Here is a 515-nt window from a genome sequence, read left to right on the forward strand (position 1 = left end):
TGTGCGGTTCGCGGATTTCGCTGCACAGGTCTGGTGCCTGCCGCGGCGCCGATCTCTTCGCCTCGCCTCAGCCGCCACGTCGAGCGCCTCGCACCTGTTCCTCGACAGCGGCGCAGAAGCTGGCAAAACCCGCCCAAGACTTCGCTTTTCTGGCCCTCCGGCTGTCCTCCTGCTGGGTCCTGGCGCTCCGGGAGGCGGGATCCCCCAAGAAGATCGAAAGGAGAGAAGTAAGAAATCCTTTGACTCGAACGTTTATTGACGCCGACGGAATGTTGATGTTCCCCGTGGCGGTACTTGGTAATGTGAGGTTTGACACCTGTGGCCCATCATATGCTAACCCACGCACTTATTATGGGGCTCGACGCATATGCTTTAATTTATCCACACTTCTGAATTATAAATGAATATCGCCCCCCTCTCCCCCCCATGTCTCTCCTCGATTGGCAGGTGAAGGTTACTTAAGAGGTCAGTGGGACAAGCACGTCCGGACGTAAACAAAGATAGAATTAAAGCAA

The sequence above is a fragment of the Penaeus monodon genome, chromosome 23, assembly GCF_015228065.2.
Source record: "Penaeus monodon isolate SGIC_2016 chromosome 23, NSTDA_Pmon_1, whole genome shotgun sequence".
Lineage (NCBI taxonomy): Eukaryota > Metazoa > Arthropoda > Malacostraca > Decapoda > Penaeidae > Penaeus > Penaeus monodon.